The sequence below is a fragment of the Triticum urartu genome, chromosome 7A, assembly GCF_056163025.1.
Source record: "Triticum urartu cultivar PI428250 chromosome 7A, HENAU_Tu73, whole genome shotgun sequence".
In the NCBI taxonomy this organism is placed as follows: Eukaryota; Viridiplantae; Streptophyta; class Magnoliopsida; order Poales; family Poaceae; genus Triticum; species Triticum urartu.
Genome location: NC_141879.1, coordinates 205,938,309 through 205,960,260, shown reverse-complemented (window position 1 = coordinate 205,960,260; position 21,952 = coordinate 205,938,309). Strand labels below are relative to the sequence as shown.

Genomic DNA, 21,952 nt, shown 5'->3' with positions numbered 1-21,952 from the left:
TCGCAGACATAACAACTCGGTACGGCGTGCCGCACAGCATCATCACCGACAATGGCACGAATTTTGCCAAAGGAGCCTTGGCACGCTTCTGCGCAGCCCAAGGTATCCGGCTGGACTTAGCATCCGTCGCCCACCCGCAGTCAAACGGCCAGGTCGAGCGAGCCAACGGCCTCATCCTCTCCGGTATCAAGCCTCGACTGGTTGTACCTCTGGAGCGCTCAGCCGGCTGTTGGCTCGATGAGCTGCCGGCTGTCCTCTGGAGCCTGCGCACTACACCAAACAAGTCAACCAGCTTCACCCCTTTCTTCCTTGTGTATGGTGCCGAGGCGGTCATCCCAACTAACATCGAATTCGACTCGCCTCGAGTAACCATGTACACGGAAGCGAAGGCCAAGGAAGCACGAGAAGACGTCGTTGACCTGCTGGAAGAAAGCTGGCTGTTAGCCCTCAGCCGGTCTGCCATCTACCAGCAGGGTTTGCGCCGCTACCACAGCCGGAAGGTCAGGCCAAGATCTTCACGTGGTCTGGCGAAGAAACTCCACGTGGTCTTCATGGACGTTGGAGCCGTCCCATGAGCTTGACAACGCCATGGGAGCGAGGCGGTGTAGAGACGCGACGGCGCTGAGACGGGAAGCTGCGACGGCAGCGAGAGGAAGAAGATGAGGGTTAGGAGGGGCGGAGCGGGAGGGAGCGTGCGAACCTCTGTCGCTCTCCCTCCTCCCCCTAGTTATAGGCTCACGTGGCGGAGCCGAGGAGGCGTGGCGTGGGGAAGCGTGGGGATCGATTGTGCCCACTCCCCACGTCCCGCGATTATTGAGCCTTAACGGCGAAAGAAAACTGCCTCGAGAAGGCGAGCGGCCCCTATGGGCCACGGAAGATCCGCGCCCGGACCAAGGCTTGCGAGTGGCGGGCCCGGGCCTGCGGCGGCGTCCCGTCGCGCGCGTGCGCTCGTAGGATCTCGCTGCCACGTGTCCGCGGGAGGGCCCGTAGTCGGCACGCGGGTTGCCCCCCCTCCTCTCGCCTACAAGATGCGGGGCTCTCTGAAGTCGGCGTACACCCGCTAAGCCGGCTCTTCAGGATGGGAAGCTGACCAAGCTTCTCGTCCCCCTGCTCACCTCGGAGCTCGATCAGCTTCGGGGACTAATGTCGGAGTAAATAGCCATGGGTAGTCTAGCCGGCTTCCCCTGGCCCTTCTGAAAAAGTTACGAGCCCGCCCGGCTCTCAAGAATCCAAGACATGGGGCCGCCTTCCCCTAGCTGGCTGCAACCCAGGCCGGCTTTCGGAAGGCGGTCCGACTTTAGCCCTCATGAGAAGGCCGACTCCAAGAAGCCGGCCATGAGAAGGCCAACTCCAAGAAGCCGGCTCCCCATAAAGCGGTCAAGACCGTACCCACAAAGTTTGCACCCACCTAACAGCGGTGCGACGGGGCGTGGCTACAGTAAAGCCTGCCACCCCCGAATCCCGGAGCACGCCTGGCATGGTGCGCCGTACGGGCTAGGCACGACCCATCCGGCGCGACACTGTTGCCATGTTGACCCTGGCATCACCCACGACGGGCCGCCAGCGTGGCCCACAGACGGTGGGCCCCTTTGAGCAGAGAGACGCCCGATGGCGGCCACGCCTCCAACTAGTCGGCCCAAGATAGAGCCGGCTCCCCGCAGCAGGCTTGCCGCCTTCCTCGAAGTGGACGCCCCATTAAGGAGATAAGACGCGGTAAGGCTACAGCAATCGCCTGACAGGCGGCGGTACTGTAGACGCGCTTACCCCGATGAAGCTCACGTCAACAAGATGGAGCCACAGTAACCAGCCGCTGACCAGGCCCTGGACAGTGGGGCCTGCCTGTCGACCAAGGGGCCGGCAGCCGGCGGGACCCACCAGTCGGCGGGCCCCAGCAGCCGGCGCAGAAGCCGGCGAGCGCAGTCACAGACGGCTGGGCCCCGTGCCCAGTCGAATTACCATTGTACCCCCGGGGGGTAGGCCTATATAAACCCCCCGGAGCACCCATGCAAAGGGTTCGGCCCCTTACTAGTCCTAGACACCCCACAAGGAGAAGAAGCAGGCTTGCCGTGCCCTTCTTCCTCCTCCCACCAAACAGCTCAAGGAGCGTTGTATTGCTACTCAATTCATCTAGTGAACATGCGGAGACCCCGCAGAGTAGCAGTAGGGGTGTTATCTCCACGGAGAGCCCCGAAGCTGGGTAAGATCCGCCGGCGTGCATGTCTTCGCCTTATCCCGTTTCGAAGCACTGGCGATGTCTTACTGGCTCCCACAATGATAAGCCACCCGTTGGCATATGTCGCACCAACCACCCGACAATAGCCCAGTGTAGTTACATCATACAGTACGTGGCCAACCCATGCTATCACCATATTTCTTCGCCTCCGTGCGACACCTAGCTCTAGTAATCCACCAGCCCATATCGCTTCTCGCTCCCCGTCTCTCTCAAAGTGCGGAGGGCAGGCATTTTTGCCATCTATTGAGGTCAGTTAACTCATCACATGTTAGCGACATGCCAAGAGCATTCTAAAAAAATTACTGTACTCTATTGTTATGCCAAGAAGAGGAAGCGCTTTGACCGACGGACCAAACGAGACAGGCATGTCGTGACGTGTGTGGGTCAAGTTTCTCGTTTTGAACTTGTTTCATGTAGTAGTAACACTTGGTTTTGACTATTGGTAAGCTTTTATATACTCCCTCCGTCTAGTGAATAAGTCATCTTAGATTGTGCACCATGACCAACAAAGAGGGGAAAAAGAGAGAAATTAATATTTATTTGCTAATTAATAGCATTGCACGCAATCAACTAACCATTGCATGTCGTGTTTGGTAGTCTAAGTCATTGAAAACATGCACGCCCCACATCTCTTTTTGGTGGATATGTCAAGAAACAAGAAACAAGGTGGGAGTTAATGCACCGCGCCTAAGTATTTTGGGATTATTTGGTTTTCATAAGGTGACTTATACACCTAGACGGAGGGAGTAGGGCCTAATGTATTCTTTGAGGATGCCTTTGACTATTGATAAGATTTGATATAATTTGAAAATTATATCACTCGAAGATCCTTTCACGTTGCGTTTTCAGAAAGAAAAAAGATCCTTTCACGTACGAATTTGACTGTATGCTTTGAGCAAATTGCATGTCCTATACTGCTCCTGTTTGGATACTCTAACTTAGCTAGAGGTTAGACTAACTCATGACTAACCCTAAACTAACTATAGCCAAAGAGGAGTTTTCGTGACAGGGTTAGATTGACAATAAATGCACTTGATGGAGAGAGAAAAGTGATTTTTCAGTGGGCCCAAGGAGGTACTTACTGTGGGAAAGGTGAAGTGATGGTTGCTTTGCCCGAGCAACTTATTACTCTAGGAATATGGGAGTACCAGCGGATTCAAGGAACAGAGAAATGATGGTTGCTTCGTCCGAGCAACTTACTGTGGCGAAGGTGGGGCTCAGTGATTTGACTGGTCACTAGTCATTACTAATGCGGTGCAATGACCAGGGTGAATCTTTCCCTGCAGTTGTGCACTCAATATTGTTGCATGACAGGTGGAGCCGGATGAAGGATGTCCCACATGTCGGCGAAACGAAGTTGAATTGTTTCTGGCATTGCTATCAATCCTTCAGGATTTGTTTATATGTATGCATAATTTTAATGAAATTGTACTATGATTATATAAAGGTTTCAACTTTGGTTCCCGCAGGAAAAAAAGGTTTCAACTTAGGATTCATGTGTCCTCTTGCCTCAAGATTATCTCGTTACAACATTCCATCAAATACAAATGAAACTACTATGGCTGCTAATGCATCTCAATGGTTCATAGATCAGCGCCAATATTCACATCACAACTGAAGACAAAGTTGTGAGAAGGTGTACAAATAAATAAATATATATAATTGATCGATGTTGTTCGTAGGCATGGGTCCATTTCCTGGGCACAGTGTTCATTGCTTGGCAGCTAGTTTCACTCAGCGCTGTAGCCAAAAAGGGGGTGTACGAGGACACCACAATCCGATCATTTTGTGAAGCTCCACTAAAATAGAGCTGACCATCCCTGTTTGCAAAGATATCCAATTAGTGTGATTATAATAATAGTGGAACTACTCCCTCTATTCCGATTTACTCATCGTGGTTTTATTTCAAATTTGAACTAAAACCAGAACGAGTAAATCGGAACAAAGGGAGTAGATGATAAAACATAACACACACAAATAGAAGCCGATCACCTCTGCGATCTCTCTTTAGGACTAACTACTTTTTGAAGAAGATTAGGCAGGAGTTGGATGAGGAGGATAGCAAAACCAATCTCCCTTTCTGCAGTCCCACAGAAATGTAAAAACGTTGCCCGTGTGACATTTTGGCAGAACTGCACAAAACACTCTTAAGAAAAAAACTGATTTGTGCAGTTCACCAAAAGGTCGCAATAGCAACGAGGTGAAATGGCTAGCCCTGTTTGCAAAAAATAGGCAGAAAGGAAACAATTACTAGCGAATAACATGAGTTGAAGACACATACAGCGACTAAAAAGAAGCATATTCCATGTAATAAGGGAAAGATAGCAGCATGGTGGTTTATCAAAAATGGTTTGAGGACGAGATTGCAAGATGGAAAGTACACCGGCCAAGATACATTTTAAGCAAACAACTAAAGAAGATCCACATGCAGCAACGTGGGAAGATGGGAAGTGGAGCAAGGCCGGAGGAAGCTGTACCAGAGGGTCGTCAGGATGTTACTAGGAGGGCACCGGTGGCCATTATCTGCCCATACTGCGGCAGCGAGCAAGTGGTGAAGGCCCTACCTCGCCGGCGCTTGGTCAGAGAGAATGGCGGGTACTGCAGATCGGAACGTGCTGCCTCAACGCCGTCGAACAGAGAAACGATGCACATCCTCCCTTTTCGCCGTCAGACGGGATGCGGCTAGATCATTAACCAACGATGAGAGACAGAGGCCACCGCCGCCTTGTGTGAGATGGTGTGACGAGAGACAAACCCCGGCAGGCAGGCTCCGTTGTATATAGTGGAGCGGATTTTTCCATTTTCCCTAAGGCAATCATTTTATATTCTGTACTACGCGCCATTGAGGAGGAATTTATAACTTTATTTAATACAAACACGTCAAGTCGAACTTTGTTCCGTCTAGGCATTGTACCCGACCCTCCTTTGAGTAAACAACCGCTACACGCATCAAATTATCACGTGGGCTGCCTTTTCATACAGAAACGAAGTCCACCATGTACCCGCGCGGGTGTGGCCGAGAACGAGACGTGAGTACATGTATCCTGCGTGCACCTCTTGTTTAGGTGCAGGTACGTACGTGGGTGGGTGTGAGAGAGATGGTTTGTGCGAAATCAAGGCAATGTGTCGATGATATCTCAAACAAAAAAACGTAACATATGCAATATGTGTGAAACAGAGTCATATTTATATCATATATAGAGGGAGCGATCCACGAGAAGAGAGTGGAGGTATCATCGGCGTGAGATATCGATAGAATCAAAAACAGGGATGAAGTGTGTGGCTACGTGATCGATAAAGAGTGCCATCGAATTTGTGTTTGCCCACGTCAAAGATATTGGGCGGCTGGCCTACTGGAATTGGAGAGGGCAGAGGTGCGGTTTTTCTTTGTGGCATGGATACCTACCTACAACGTTCGACTATCGGTGGGGGGGAGGGGGCAGAGACCTAACTATAGAGAGGTAGATCGACTAGTATATGTGTGGAGAAGGAGAGAGACCTAGCTATGTATAGAGGGAAATCGATCGGCATCCATGGATATGTGTAGTAGAGGAATAAGGTTGGGAGAAAGACAAAGGTAGAGTGTCAGAGGGTTGGTGGTGGAATGGCCTCTCACAAATGGTGGGAGAGGCCTGCTAGACAAACGGAGGGTACGAGTGCAATATCAATAAGACAGGGCAGGGATGTCTGTCTGTCTATGCAAGTGCGAGTGAGAGACGGGTCGGGAGGTTTGCAAGGATTATGAGGGGAGACGATATGGTTGTGACAAGCATACATAACTACATAGGAAGATCAACTGTCATGTGTCCGAGAAAGGGAGAGACGTAACTAGTGAGGTAAGTCTATCGGTGCGTGGGGAAAAGAATTATAGTCGACCTAGCTATATGTAGGGAGATCAGTACGTATACATGCATGCATGTGTTAGAAGCAGATAAGGTCCGGAGAGACAGACAGGGGGGAGAGGGGTGCGGCTAGGAGGTGGTGCGAGAGGCCTACTATGTCAAGGGGGGAGGAGTGTGCGACTATGAGATCCATGAAATGAGGGGCGGGAGTGTGCACCTGCGTGGAACCATATTGGACATAGGGGGCATGGGCGGTGAGAAGAGAAGAGGGGAAGTATGTGTTTGTGGTAGGCACACTTGGCTAGAGAGGTATATTGACCGGTGTGTGCCGGAAAGAAGGAGTCGGGGGACCTACACACACCGCGGGTGAACGACCGAAAGAGAAATAACGAACGTGCGCGATGGAGGGCACGCTGAGGGAGGGTGAGAGGGGGGCGGGCGTGTGCATGACGATAGAAAATTAGCGCTAGCTAGCTACAAAGAGAAGTGGATCATGAAGGTGTTAAAGACAAACATAGATCATAATTCATTATAAAAAAGTGGATACAGATACTTGAAGAAGATATCATAATGTAGAACATTGATTATAATTTGGGCTAATGTGTGGCTTTTGCAGCTCAGGGGGCGGGGCACTATACTTTGTGTGATAAACATGGTGTACGTATGGAACACGGTTTAGATTATGAATATATAGTTAGTACATCAAATGTACTATTATTTGGAATAAACATCAAGTGTATTCAAAAGATTGAATTCGAGTTCATATAGTACACATAGTTCATATCTATCTCTATAGTAATCATGTGGTGCGTTGTTAAGGTAATACACGAATGATGGTTGAAGTTGGCAACAATCATGATTGTAGATTCTTATTGAAATAGAGAAACGAACTCAAATTCAGTTCGGATTGCAACGGTAGTATAAACATTTGGAATGCACTAAAATGTTGGTATGAGTAGGTTACATGCATTATACAGCCAGCGAAAAAATTTAATTGGACATAACATGGATTCATACTCTCTCTTTGTGTAGCTTTGAATAGCATTTTTATAGTAAAACGGGACAAGACTCTCTCTCTCTTTGTGTGGTGTGAATAGTTTTTTTTTCGTTTTTTCTTTGATGTAAGTGCGAATTGATTTGGTTCGTACAAGTACAATATTACACGTTAGGCTTGTCCCTTAAATTCAACAAGTTCCTTGTTATATCCCGAAAATTCTGATATCGTGCTCCCAAAACTGGCACCTTCACAACCCGCGCCTTGCGATCCTGAAATTACAACGCGCACAAAAACTCCATCCAGCTGCCAAATCTCGACACGCAAAATCCCCCTTCTAACCCTGAGCCGAAAGGGCCGCTAGTTCAAATCGGTGGGGGTACTTTTGTAACACACCCTACATTTTGGACAAGCGCGTACCTAAGTCATGGTTCCCCCCTCCCATCACCTCCTTTTCGCCATTCGATATCCTAGGCCACCATAAGCTCTCCGCTCCATCCGCGAAACCCAACCCTCCTCCGTCCTCCACCTCACCGCTACCCAGCCGGAGCCTCTTCCCCGACAACATCGTCCACCGCAACAGCTCGACGTCCCTCATCAGCCACCCCACATGAGGATTCGTCGTCCATCCCTTCGTCCCGCCGGTTCAGCTGCCCCATCCTCCACCTGCAAGGAGCTGCTTCAACAATCGCCTCATCTTTCGTGGCTGCTTCAACGATCGCCTCGTCTATCGTGGCTGCTCCATACCCACAGCGCCGCCTTAACCTGCTCCATCGAAACCGCAACATCCTCACCGACTCCTCGGAAGAAGCCGAGGCCTACTCAGCGCCACCATTGTACACTCATCGCACCTTCTCCTTAACTCGACCTCCGGGCACCGATGGTGCTCCATCCCGCACCCCCATTGAGCGGCTACCTTGAAATCGGTGCCGCGGGCGACATCTCCATGACGGCTCTCCCCAGTGCGAGGCCCCTTCGACGGCGGCGTCCATACCAGCTGGATCTGCTGCTGCTGCTCCGGCTATCGCTCGGTCGCTCACACTACTGTTGCCGCTGCTGCTCCGGCTCTCGCTTGCTCGCTTGCCCAACTATTGCTGCTTGGGCTCTCGCTCGCTCGATCGCACTGCTAGTGGTGCTGCTCGGGCTCTCGCTCGCCCGTGCTGCTGCTCTCCCCCTCGCTTGTGCTGCTGCTCTTCTCTGATTTATCTACACTTCAGTCGACTGAATCGACTTTTGGGTCAGTCGATTTTCATGGGTGGTAGGTCTCGCCAGAGTTAAGGAAGAACCACCCGCAGCGGGGAGGGGGGCTCGCCGGAGAGGTTCCCCACTATCTATCATAGGGTTCTGGGTGGGGTGCTACTCGGTGGCGGTAGGGGGCGCGGTGGTGGGGCGGTGGCATGGGGATCGCTGAAGAAAAAGCTTGGCGCGGGGGGGAGGGGGCTAGAGGGCTAGCCGAGGTGGCGGTGGACCGACAGTGGGGAGTTGTTTTGGGGCGGCGAGGCGGTGGCTGACCGGCGGTGGGGAGTTGTTTCGGGGCGGCGAGGCAGCGGCGGCCCGGAGGTGGGGAGTTGTTTCGGGGCGAAGAGGCGGCGGCGGGGAGTTGTTTCGGGGCGGCGAGGTGGTGTGGGGTTCGGCCGGTGGTGGCTAGCGTCTCAGGGGGTGCAGGTTGAAGATGAACTGCAGGCCCTCCCTAAACTATACCATGTGAAGTGCCTCTCTGCTACCATTGCGTTCAGTTTCGACAGTAACATTCGGATTCCACAGTAAATTTCAGTTTTGACAGTTAAGCTCAGAGTCAACAGTTTTTACCTCATCTGTTGTAGTCAGGTGGTTTTTGGTGATGTAAATTTTACATCTATCACTTTTTGGTAATGCATTTAGCATCATCTATCGGAGATGCTATTAGAATCCCACTTGAGATTAACGATGTCTGTCTTGTGCTGTTTCAGCCTTGATGTCTTACGGCTCACCGGAGCTGCTCTAAGGACGGAACGATCCATCACAATAGAGCAGTGCCCTGGACGCCATTTACAGATTCCTCAAATCTTCCTCCACACCTCCGACAGCCACCTCTACCTCAACTTCTTCAGCGACCAACCCAATGATACTGAGGTCGACACGGCTATGGCAAAGAGGTTGTACACTTTTTGCATCACTTATTACTCTACATTCATGTCGTTCCATAAGGGCTATTGTGGTTCAACGGAAAAACATAGCAATAGGAAATTTTCCTGTGGCACTCTACTATTCAATTATTCATGCATTTTGTTGAAAGGAATGGAGCAAAACATCCAGCTGGACCTACTTTTCAAAATCCTATGCATGAAAACAAGACCAACTGCATTAGTGGCAGAATAACATTCTAACTGTACACGCTTTCATATGGTTTCACATTATTTTGGCCATGTTTCTTCGCATTCCTCTGCTCCTCCTTTTCTTGTGGACCAAACACCCAAGTTGGCAGAAATCACGTGTTCACAAATGCTTTGTTTCCCATGTGCATTCCTATCCTATTTCGGTGTTTTTCCTCCTATCCCTGCGACTTTCGAATCATGCAAGCCAAATGAGCCCTTACAGAATTACTTCAGTTACAGGTAGGTGTCGAAGAAAACTTTGTGTGGTTTGTCTTGCTCCTGCCGCGACGTCGTCCACCTCACTTGAGCTGCTCCATCGATAGAAGCATCCACCAAACCAGACATCATGATTCCTGACTGTCTTTCGCCGCCTCAGATCTCCTTCCCTACCGTCAGCACCCACTGCAACGACATCACCATCATTGACTTAGCAAATGAACCTGAGGAGTACACGGGTCCACAAGAGAGGTTGCACTCTTTTGTCTCTGCTTATGTTATTGATTGCTTAATATTACCTTCTACTTTATTGTCATGTTCACCTCTTAGACTCCAGGTCAGGTCCAAATTGATGTTCAAACTTGAGATCTAAATTAGTTGTGGGGCACATATCGAGGCAGCAATGAATAGTATCTCTGTCTAATATCTGGTTCACCTAGGGGATGCATATGTTGTTCATCTTGGGCGGGAAACAAATAGTAAAGCAATCATCATCTGTTTTCTATTAAATTAAAGCAATCATCAGCCTGCTATCATTATTTTTGGATCCATCCACTGGTTGTTACCATTACTCTAGATTGTTACCATTACTCTAGATTTCTGCATGCTCTCCTTACATAATCTCACTATATTTTTTTGCATGCATGTCAGATGTTGTACACTGTCATGCTGAACATGTAGAGAAAAAGAGAAGAGTTTTGCACGGCAATAAAATGTCATGCAGACATTGCTCCATGGTAGGTTCAATGGCAAACCCTCCCCCCCCTCTCCAGATTGCAATCCAGAGGAAGATATCTGTTCTATTCAGACGCAGATGACCACTCCTATTTACTCCCCAAGGTGTTTGATCTAACTTGGCATGATGATGTTAGTCATATCATGCATTTGTTGCCTTAGAGTGCCTACTTTCGACATCATATATGTCATCTGCTTAGATTAGACATGTTCTGTAATGCCATATGTTTAGTTTCAATATCATATATGGGAATTACGCAATGCCATCCTGTTTAACCAGGCATCATATATTTGAATGATATCTGGCCCATCCTTTTCTTCATTAAAGTTCCATTTGTCGACAATGTTTGTACATTAAACTACTCTTCCTGTGATTCAGCCATTTGAGTGGGTGATGGAAAAATCTAGATTGAAAACAAGGCCTTCAGAGCAAACAGTGCTACCTGTCGAAGAAGATCTCTTGCTGGGTCCCAATAGCTCCTCGGAGATGGATTCAGAGACAGATGACCAGTCCTATTCCCCCACCGAGGTGTATGCTCTAACTTGGCACGGTTCTACTGCTCATATCATGCATATGGTGTCTTCCATTGCATAGTTTAGACATGATATACACAATATTCAACACCATGTTCTTAGTTCAGACATCATATATGCGAATGCCCTCTGCTTAGCATATAAATCACATATGTGAATTAAATGATGCGATCCTGGTTACTTAGATAACATGTATGTGAATTATGTCATGCAATCCTGTTTAGTTAGTCATCATGTCTTTGAATTATGTTATGCTATGCTATCCAGTTTAGATAGACATCATATATGTGAAATTATGTCATGCTATCCATTTTAGTCAAACAATATACATGTAAATTATTTAATGCCCTCTTTTTTCCGCACTATCTATTACATCAGTCTCTCATACAATGTTTGTACATTCAATTATGTTTCCTGTTTATCAGCCATTTGAATTGGAGCGGGTGATGGCAGTATATAGCGGAGTAAAAACACGATCTTCAAATAAAATAGTGCTACCTCTTGGTGGAGATAGCACCCCGGTTGTACATGCACGAGAACCAGCCCTACCAGACATAACCCAGACTCTCGATGATTTTACCCAACTGCGATGGATAGAGAACCAGCTTCACCCAATCTAACCCCAACCCCGGAAGATAGTAACCCAGTTCCTGTTGACACAACACCATCTCCACCACAGAGCTCCCAAACAAGAGTAGTTAGTAAGGCAGCTCCAGTGCCCAAAGTGCCAGTACTACCATGGCGAAACCCAACTCCACCAGTTAGTACACCTATACTTGTGGAGGAAGCACAACCAGCTATTCATAGTTTAGCATCTATCGCATTTGATGTTGTTAAATCCTATGTGCGTATCTTCCCATCATGGAAATATTATACTGAAGATGAAGGAAAATGCCAGTTGGAGGTGTTTGTCCAGGAGTTATGTGTAAGTAATGTTATTCATGGAAATTACTTTGCTTTATCCCATACATTCTACCTCCATGATGGTTATAATACAACAAATTTTCCCATTTTTCTCTATAGAGAAGGACCGATTTGGAAACTCAGGATGAGGTAACCTGTGCTAATACCTCTGCCATCTTCAAGAATGCTTGGTGGCAATATCAGAATTACCTAAAGAAAACGTACTTCACTGGCAAAGAAACTCATCAAATTCCCTTGCATTCTCCTGAGACACATTTACTGGACGATGACTGGGAACGCCTTGTTCTATACTGGTCCCGAACCAAAAATGTGGTAAGATCTATGAGCTCATTTTATTTTAAGTACTATATGCTTGAGTCTTACTATACTCTGTTCATGTAGAACAAGTGCTTAAACCTGAAGAACAACTGTTCTCATTTAAGATTCCATTGCTATCGTGCATACTGCTTTGCTCTTGTATCACTGTATTTACTCATGCAAACTTATTTTTGAATTCAACTATCCAATGTAAACTCCAATGGCACAACAGGTATGTTTACACATGTTTCTTTAACAGGTTTGCTCTTATAAATAGCTTTGTTGATTTCAATTTCAATTGTGTATACAGTTGACTTCTCATATCATGCACATTACTAGCATCATAACAGGGCCAATAGTGTTGTTGTACATGTAGACCCGTGGTACCCATCTGAAATCTTGTTTTGCCATTTAGTTTCCCATGCTTTGTATTCTTTCCGTGCTGCTTTCTCTTGAACTGATATGATTTGAATCGTATCTCTATTTTGATTTGACAAGACAATGAAGTGACCATAGGACATAGATATATGTTTGTTTGATGCTTTTATGGCAATATAAGACTTGGTAGTTTAATCTTGTCCACCTTACTAATGAACTGGTTCACTGAAATGAGTTTCATATACTAGTACGTGCTAAACCTGTTATGTGTCTGCTTGTTTCTTCTTTTAGGATGTTGACAGAATATTGGGGAAGAGTGCCTTATTAAGAAATGATAAATGAAGTAATGCAGATAAGGTTCAGGATCGTGAGACATCCTTGTTGGTCTCCAACAAAGCTGATAAAACAGCTAAGGAAAACTATCTTGAAGACAGCGAGGCAACCCCAAAGTCCTGTCTTGGTTTACTGTTGGAGTTACTGGCAACTACCGCTTGCACAAGCTATTCAAACTCACTATCTGAATTAGTTCGGTTTCTTGAGTCTCAACTACAAGCTGAAAGACATTGATCAGTTGTGTTGCAACACGAAGCGGAAGGACTGCGGAAGTCCCTGGAGCATTCAGATGCATACTTTGTGGTGCAACAACAAGCGTTGGATGATTTTAGCGCCAAACAGGACAAAGCTAATAAGCTTGCTAAGCTTATTGCGAGCATGGTGGATACCCATGATAATGTTTCTTGAGCTCTTCTGAAGTTGTTTCAGTTATGGACTTGTTTTGCTGCTGCGTTTATTTGCACTGGTGGCCAATTTTGATGGCCAGTGTATGTAATATGCTGCTTTGTTCCCTATATATGCACTGGTGGCAAACTTTGATGCCCAGTGGATGTAATATGTGTAATAGCTGTAATAGGCTAGTGTTAGTTGCTTGCTTATTTATTTCCTTATTGTATTATTTAGTTGTTTGCTTGTAGTCACTGCAGTTCTTTTTCCGCATTTTTAGTGGCCAGAATAAACTAGTTTTGGTAACTAGGCCACAGTAATCATGGCAACACATGGACTGTTGTAACCATGGGCCTCCTGCGGGCCGTAGGATCCGTGGGCCTTCTACGGGCCGTAGGATCCATGGGCCTTTTACGGCCGTAGGATCCATGGACTTTCTACGGGTCGTATGATCCATGGGCCTTCTATGGGCCGTAGGATCCATTGGTCTTCTACGGGCCGTAGGATCCACGGGCCTTCTATGGAGCGTATAATCATTTCGCCAAACATGGGCCGTACTATTCGTGGACCAAAATGGGCCATTAATAGGCCGTATTTGATAACGCTATGAAAACAGCCCAATGGGTTGATGAGCCACAAACGGGCCGAATGTAACCACGGGTTGTATTTGGCCCACAAACAGAACATGCCAGCAACGGACCATATCTAACCGAATTCTAGAAATGAGCCCAAGAATAAATGGGCCCTTAGAAGGGCGAAAGTTAACACGGGTTGGAAACGGCCGACGGAATAATGGCCCATTAATGGGTATAAAGTGATACACTGTTCATTATGGGCCAGTTTCATCTCGGGCCTTTAATGGGCCGAGAGTTACAAAGGACCTCATATGGGCTGAAAGACATCATGGGCCATACATGGGCCGGAAGTTACAATGGGCTGGAATCATATTGAACGGCCCAGATGAATCTACTGGGCTTAATTCCGATAGGCCATAACGGGCCGGTAGTAAGCGGGCCATAAATGGGCTATATACGAACATGCCGTTAACATGCTTTCCATTGGCCAGCCCGTTACCTTTTGACCAAGTCAAACGGGCAGGCCTTTTCACCGGAATGGGCCTCTGTTGGGCCGTGCCACGTGTCGACGTATCATAGGCGCCTCCTGTCCAATGAGTGGATGACATCTACCTGAACGGTGAGCCGACACGTGTTTCCTCCGGCCAATGAGAATTTTACACGTGGAAATTGCCATTGGTCCGGGCTGTTAATGGGTTATCGGATCCAAAACCGGACCCTATAGATTAATGGCGTACTGTTACGATGGATGCCACGCGTCAATCACCCTTGACGAAAGCACTTCTATGACGCGCAATTTATCGTCATGGATGTGTACAATTCCATGATGATAATTTTGGTAATGTCATGGAACACTTCTACGACAGCATAGGTATGCTATCTTGTTCTTTCATAAATTTGTCATGGATGTACATGCATGACAGAAAACGTGACCTACTGTGACAAACACGTATCATCATGGAGTATCTTTTTTTGTAGTGTAGATGCATGCTGGATAGCGGTCGATGCGTGGAGTAATAGTAGTAGATGCAGGCAGGAGTCGGTCTACTAATCTTTCACGTGATGCCTATGTAATGACCATTGCCTGGATATCGTCATGAGTATTTGAATTTCTATCAACTTCCCAACAGTAATTTGTTAACCCACCGTTTGCTATTATTCTCGAGAGAAGCCACTAGTGAAACCTACGGCCCCCGGGTCGCTTTCTCATATTATTTTCCTTTGTGATCTACTTTTATTTGCCTTTTATTTTCATATCTACTAAGCCAAAAACCCAAAAATACTTTGTTGCACTTTATTTTATTTGCGATCTATTTATTCAATCTATTACAACTTTCTCTCTTCCAAGCACCAATTTCTGGCACCGTTACCCGAAAGGGAATGACAACCCCTTTAACACGTCGGGTTGTGAGTATTTGTTATTTGTGTGCAGGGGTTGTTTACATTGTGTTGCTTGGTTGTCTACTGGTTCGATAACCTTGGTTTCATATCTGAGGGAAATACCTACCGCTGCTGTGCTGCATCATCCCTTCCCCTTTGGAGAAATACCAATGTAGATTCAAGCAACATCAGAATGCTATCGAGCGCCCATGGGGCGATATTCTTTACAGGAATTTTCCACCCAAGACGAAGCCTAAAGCTATTGCTCAAGGCTTCTATCCGTGCATGGTCCGAGGGCCTCAAAAAATGCTGACCCATCATCTCTTCGATGGTGTCGTGATGATGATCTCTTCAAGCGCAACTTTCAGTTTGCAAAGGCGTCTGCTGCCAAGAACAAAAAGGCATTCAGACTCAACTTCAACCCAGGTACGTCCGCACCAAGGCCTGATGGCACCCGTGACGCCAATCACAATGTCATCGGCCCCTTCAATGGCTTCGATGGGCTCCTCTCCCATATTGCCGCTCAAAGGGCCATAGTAGATCAATCTGCTGATAATGTAGACTCTGAGGATGCACCTGCACTACCAAAGCAGAAGAAGAAGTGAAAAGCTTTAAAGCCCTCTGCTGCTCCAAAAGCTTTAACTGCGAAGCCTTTGAGAACTGCACCTCCTGAACCAAGTGTGTAGTATGAAGATTTATCTCGTATTTCCAAGAAGCCCAAGAAGAGTTCTGGGCATGACCTTACTCCTGCTGCCATTCTGCGCAATGAGGGCAATACCGTCGATCTGTCCAGTGATGAACATCTTGGAGATGATGCTCTAGAATTGTTGATCAAGAGCAAGCAAGGGGCTGAGATCTTCAGACATCTACCTCTTTTTGATGCTGGTATACTCAATAACTTCATTGATGAATGGTTTGAGGACCAAAGCATCAACCTTGATGATCTGTAACTGCCAGTGGACATTAGCGTCACCTTTCAAGGCGCCATTGCCAATGAACTTGCCTTAGCTCAGAAAATAGTTGAGCTGAAGAACAAGACAGACTATGAGAAGGCTCAGTTCAAGAAGCACATGGCCAAGCTCAGTGTTGCTGATGTGCAAAAAATCAGGCAGATGATGCATGACCTTAAGGACCAGTTCAACAAGAAGCGTGAAGAAGCCAAAGGCTCACGCGAGCGCATGAAGTACTATGTGCAGAAGTGTGTGCAAGCGCACAATGAGGCTGAGAAGAGAAAGGCACTTGGGCGTCCTGGCATCGACCCCAAGATGGCTGCCAAGAAGAGCAAGAAGTCTGCTAAAGTTGAACCAAATTCTTCAAGGCAGGGCCAACCAAGCATTGTCTTCCTTGCCAGCATGACAGGCTCGAAGCCAAAGGTCCCCTCAGTAGCTTCTGAGCAAAAGAAGACAAGGCAAGCTGAGGCTGAAGCTAGGAATAGGAAGCACAAATACACCTCTGATGATGCTCCCTCGAAGAAAAAGTTGAAGACTAAGGCTTCAAAGTCTTCAAGAAAAGAGCGTGCTGCTGCCCAAGAGCCCCTCAACGTTGAACCTATCTCTGTTGCTCCTCTTGCCGACCGCAAGCGTCTCCTTGTGATTCATGAGCCTGCTTCCATAGAGGCTCCATAAAGTGAAGACATTCCAGTTGTTGACCCCCAACGCAGCTGAAGACATTGGTCGTGAAGACAATGTTGATGATGATGAAGTCCTTCCTCAGCTTGAACCCAATCTGGTATCATCGCCTAGTCCTATGAGCAGTGAACTCATTAGCATTGGTCGTCCTTTGACACCAGTCGCTCAAGATGATTCATGGGTAGAGCAACAACCTGACACCCCACTGCAAGATGAGATCCCCCGTACTCCACCAACTCAAGTCACCACCCCGGTGCTTGATGATGACTACATGGAATAGACCACCCCCTCACCAAAGGTGTCGCCAGCACTTCACAGGCTTCGCAAAGGCCTCAGGTCTCCATGTCAAGCATTCCAAAAGAAGATGTGCAACAAACCTACGCAGTATCACGTCAAGTGTTCCTTGAAGCCATCACTTCTGTGCCTGCCTCTGAGTCTGAAGCCAAAGCTGCTGAAGACATTCCGGTTGCATCAGCCGATGAAGAAAAAGAAGAAGAGAGAGATGTCATTCCCCCTGTCGTTGATCCAATAGTACAAGAAGAGAATGTGATAGTGCCAGACCCTCAAGTCATTGAAGAGATGGAGGTTGAAAACAATGAGGCTGCCACCACCAACAACAACAAAGCTAATGACACTGTCATGGATGAAGACAATGTGGAGCCCGAAGCCAATGTTGTAACTGACAACACTGTGCAGCCAATCACTTCTGATGAAGTCGTTCCTCCACCAAGGCCTCATACAATTGAACGCACTTACAATCATGGTGAGTTGGTGACTGTCTGATGGCCTATCATGGTTCCACCCACTCCTCCTGGCCCTCAATATGATTACCATGTGGGTCAAAGGCCTCAGGTTCAGAAGCCAAAGCCAAGGCCTCCCGGTGCCGCAACAACTCAGTGCTCGTTAATTGTCCTCGGCTTCAGAGAGCACAACACATTCTTTGACAGTGCCAAGAACCCATACAAGAATCCCAAGATCTCCTCTGAGAGGTTTTGGAGCCATCAACAACGAAGTTACTACTCCTGCATCTTATACAATCAAGACCGGATTTTTCCTCATAAGCGTCTGGATTGTGATGCTATGGCTGGGCTGCCATGCCTTGAAGAAGCCCTTGACTATTTTAGAGACGTTGGGTTGCTGCCATTTGTGACTGACAAAGAGCACTAGAACGAAGAGCTTATGCTGCAGTTTTATGCCACTTTGCACATTCGAGGCCACAACCGGGATCCGAAGACTTGGATCCTTGAGTGGATGACAGGTGACGTACACCATGAAGCCAAAGCTCAGGACATCATTGATCTTACTTCCTTGCCCATTCCTAGTGAGTTGTTTGAACCTGGTTGTCAGCTTCATCAAGATGAACCGCAAAGCATATTCCAGAAGCTAGAGCCCAACATGAGCCAGATGCTGAGTATGATGAAGCCTTTGCCCCATGAAACCGACTACGCTAAGGAGTTCATTGTCAAGGATCTCGAGTACTTGCCCCACACAGTTTATCACATTCTAGGCATACTCTGTGGCCTATCAAAGGCAACTCTTCTGAAGCCAAACTCGAAGGCGCCATGAAGACATTGGTCTTCGATATCATCAATGGAATCATATTCAATACCCAAGATTTCTTCATCCGACAACTTGCAGCTTCTGGCATTGATCTCTTTGGAGTAAAATTTTATGCTCCCTAGGTTATGCGCCTCATAAAGCTTCATTCAACAATCAACTATCAGCCATCAGCCCACAACCATGTTGTATTTTTGCCTCATGTTGATATGGACTATGAAGCCATCTACCCTGAGCCTTCCAAGAAGCCACTACATATTCAAAATGCAGAACACCCAAGCTTCACGCAGCCAATTGAAGGCACTCATGTGCCAAATTCTGCTACGCCAGCTTATCCTTTGGCTGGCAACTTACGTCTGCCGCACCGTGCCAATACTGAAGCCACTGCCAGCAAAATTGCTCAAAGGCCTCAGAAGCATCATGTAGGATCGAAAGTATGTCTAGAGGGGGTGATTAGACTACTTGACCAAATAAAAATCTAGCCTTTTCCCAATTTTAAGTCTTGGCAGATTTTAGCAACTTTGCACAAGTCAAGCAAAAAACCTACACATGCAAGTCTAAGAGTATAGCAGTGGAATGTAAAACATTTGCATATGAAGGTAAATGGAGGAGGTTGGAGGGAGCAAACGCAATGTAGACACGGAGAGTTTTGGCGTGGTTCCAATAGGTGGTGCTATAGTACATCTACGTTGATGGAGACTTCAACCCACGAAGGGTAACGGTTGTGCGAGTCCACGGAGGGCTCCACCCGCGAAGGGTCCACGAAGAAGCAACCTTGTCTATCCCACCATGGCCATCGCCCACGAAGGACTTGCCTCACTAGGGTAGATCTTCACGAAGTAGGCAATCTCCTTGCCTGTACAAACTCCTTGGTTCAACTCCACAATCTTGTTGGAGGCTCCCAAGTGACACCTAACCAATCTAGGAGACACCACTCTCCAAAAGGTAATAGATGGTGTGTTGATGATGAACTCCTTGCTCTTGTGCTTCAAATGATAGTCTCCCCAACACTCGAGTCTCTCTCGCAGATTTGGATTTGGTGGAAAGATGATTTGAGTGGAAAGCAACTTGGGGAAGGCTAGAGATCAAGATTCATATGATTGGAATGGAATATCTTGGTCTCAACACATGAGTAGGTGGTTCTCTCTTAGAAAATGTATGTTAGAAGTGTAGGCATGTTCTGATGGCTCTCTTTTCTAATGAAGGAAGGGTGGAGGGGTATATATAGCCTCCACACAACATTTCACCATTACACACACTTCACCAAACTCGGTGGGACCGAATAAGATAACTCGGTCAGACTTATTTAGTTCAAAATGTGAATGTTAGGCTTTTCGGTGGGACTGACATGTCAACTCGGTGGGACCGATTTTATTAGGGTTAGGGAATAACTTAATCTCGGTGAGACCGATTACTCAAACTCGGTGGGACCAACTTTGGTAATAAGCTAACCAGAGAGTTGGTCAGACAAACTCGATGGGACCGGATCGCTCATTTTGGTGAGACCGAAACGTTACGAAAGGGAAATAGAGAGTTTGCATTGCGAACTCGGTGGGACCGATCGCTCATCTCGATTGAACTGAAACGTTATGAAGGGAAACAGAGAGTTTGCAATCCCATCTCGGTGAGACCGAGATCCCTATCAGTGAGACCGATATGACTAGGGTTTATGGCAGTGTCTATGTCAAGTGAACTCAGTGGCGCCGGATAGAACATTTCGGTGGGGCCGAGTTTGACTTTTGGTTTGGGACATATGTGGATATGAGAAAGTGGTTGAGGGTTTTTGGAGCATATCACTAAGCATTTTGAGCAAGGAAGTCATTAAGCAACACCTCATCCCCTTTTAATAGTATTGGCTTTTCCTATGGACTCAATGTGATCTTGGATCACTAAGATGAAAATGTAGAGTCTTAGCTTGAGCCAATGTGTGTACTTAGAATTTTGAGGGTTCCACATTCCTAATCCATACCATGCCAATCATTGAACTTTCTGAAATGATCATCTTGAAATAGTATTAGTTCAATGAGCTATCTGTTGTTAGTAATTACCAAAACCACCCAGGGATAGGTGTACTTTCAATCTCCCCCTTTTTGGTAATTGATGACAACATATAGATCAAAGCTTCGACAAATGATAATAAGATTTAAATGCATCGTCGCTTTGAGAAGTATGTGATAAGCAAGAGCTCCCCCTAAATTTGTGCACTATTTAAGATTTGCTTTTGAATGCAAATGCACAATCGATTAGGATCATGGGTCACTCTTCCATGTGACATACATCTTGGTGGAGTGCTCAAAATGATAGGAATTAAAACATGCACACATCTCCAAGAAAAGTGAATGATCATATATTGAATATGCACTCATCACCAGACAAAGTGAATGATCATATATGGGATATAGAAGATAATGTCATCCAAGAAAGCATTAAAGTTGAATATGATCAAACACATGATCATACAAGTACCTCACACAGACATAGAGTATCAAAGCACACACACAAGTTCAACAAAAAAGCAATAGAGACAAAGCAGCAAAACACTCTCTGTCGAAGCCTATGATCTATACATTTCTTCCCCGTTGTCAATAAATTACCAAAAAGTTTTAAAATGCATAGTGATATGCATCTCTCAGGCTTGGTCTTCGGGAGGTGGTGTAGAGAGAACTCCAAGGATGAAGGCATCGGTAGATGTTGTTGGAGCTGGTGGAGTAGGTGCTAGAGGTGGCACTGAAGCTATTGCTGGCGCAGATGAAGTGTCTCTTGTATTTGATACTAGCACTGCACCTGACCTCTAACTCCTTGGCACTCGCTAAAAAGCATCCGTAGTTGCCTTCCCTCTCTTTTCCTCTGCTTCCTCCTATAGCTACTCGACTGCAGTCTGTATCTCAGTCACTTTGAGATCAAGATCGTAAAACTTTATCTCAACGATCCTCTCCAAGCTCTCCTGATTCTGAGTCAAGGTTGCCAAGCCCTTTTCAATCCTCAATGTTGCTTGTATCAGATAACCTAGCTAATCTTGTTTGCTCTTTAAGAACACATGAGATGCTTCCTCAGCACTTGGCATCCTTGCAGCCTTTTTGCCTTTGCCTTAGCTCTCTTCTCTTGTGCTTGCACTGATGAAGGCTCATTCTCATTCATCACAACTACCTTATCCTCAAATTCTGGGTGCAAAGGTAAGTGCTCCTTGTACAATAGGTAAGTATCTATGCCCATCTTTGAGTTGATGAGCACTTGAATCTGTGCAGCATACCCACAAGATCTTTTCTGATCTGCAATAGTCCTCTTCATTGTCTCAACAATCAGACTCATGACCTTGAATTTTTTAGGAACATCAAATATCTGTAGCAAGGTGATGGAATGTCCTCTTATCATCTTGTGATCTCTAGATTTGGGTAACAGAGTATGCCTTAAGATTGTGTTGATTGTAGGCAGACCAGACAACAGATAATGCACAGATCCAAGCTTGTGTGTCTCCAAAGCTTTGTCGGGGATCTCCTTGTACATGTTTGTCATTGAGTTGTGGTCCTTCTTCTTCTTGGCATACACATCCAAATCACCCTCTTGCTCTTCTGGGGCATTGATGAA

The 21,952-nt window shown here is 46.7% G+C and overlaps 1 protein-coding gene across 1 annotated transcript in view; it reads right to left on the bottom strand.

Annotated features, from left to right (window-relative positions):
* Positions 1–21,952, bottom strand: part of LOC147959028 (uncharacterized) — a 56,316-nt gene that overhangs the window by 33,548 nt on the left and 816 nt on the right. The window lies entirely within an intron of this gene.